Source organism: Trachurus trachurus, assembly GCF_905171665.1.
Source record: "Trachurus trachurus genome assembly, chromosome: 21".
NCBI classification, from domain to species: Eukaryota; Metazoa; Chordata; class Actinopteri; order Carangiformes; family Carangidae; genus Trachurus; species Trachurus trachurus.
The window spans coordinates 25,732,133-25,733,193 of NC_139899.1; positions in this window are offsets into that span (position 1 = coordinate 25,732,133).

Consider the following 1,061-nt stretch of genomic DNA (forward strand, 5'->3'; position numbering starts at 1 on the left):
TTTGATGAAACCTAAAACCAAATTGTTGCAACATCAGATCTAAACACCGGTGATTTGAATTCAACTCGTTTAAACAGGAAAATCAATTAAGTATAATTTAATGAGGACATGTTTCTTGTTTGATTGACAGTATATTTCATTATTTTTGCAGCACTGAGGACAAAATGTTGGATGTAACAACAATAAGATCAGTTTTCAGATGAATAAATTACACTGACTCGTGAACAAAAAATAAAAAAACAAAACAAAGATGACGTATTTTTCCCTCGAAGAGAAAAAACTCAAGAGTTTCAGTCTGAACGCGACGCTGATCGGCAGTTGAGTCTTTTCCACGCTGCTTTCAACAGGTTCTGTATAAATGCGTTACATCCTCCGCCGCCGTCCTGGAAACGTAAACAGTCGATGGAATAAAATTTAATATCAGCAGCAGCAGCAGCAGTTAAAGGGATAGTTCACCCAAAATTCAAATTTCACTCATTATCTACTCACCCTCATGTCGACTAAGAGCTGGGAGAATTTTCAGAGTCCTCTGTGGCTTCTATGAGTTACGGGGGGGTCCGCGCAGCAGTATTTGTCCATATAATGGTTGTGAATGGATACCAACTTTCTTCGTCCAAAAAGACACACCAAAAAACATCCAAATACCTCCATAGTGCTCGTCTGTAATGTCCCTCTTGTATTGAAGCCCCGACATGAGAAATTGTTCCAAAAAAAATTAAATAAGTCAATATTTTAAGCTTGTTTGTAGCGGAAGCTCCCAGTGTCTCAGTTCACTGCTCTTCCTGTGTCAGTGCAAATAACGCGAGATTTGCAGTGACCGGCGGAACAATTTCTCATGTCGGGGCTTCAATACAAGACGGACATTACAGACGAGCACTATGGAGGTATTTGGATGTTTTTTGGTGTGTCTTTTTGGACGAAGAAAGTTGGTATCCATTGACAACTTATATGGACAAATACTGCTGCGCGGACCCCCAAGTAACTCAGAGAAGCCACGGAGGACTCTGAAAATTCTCGCAGCTCTTAGTTGACATGAGGGTGAGTAGATAATGAGTGAAATT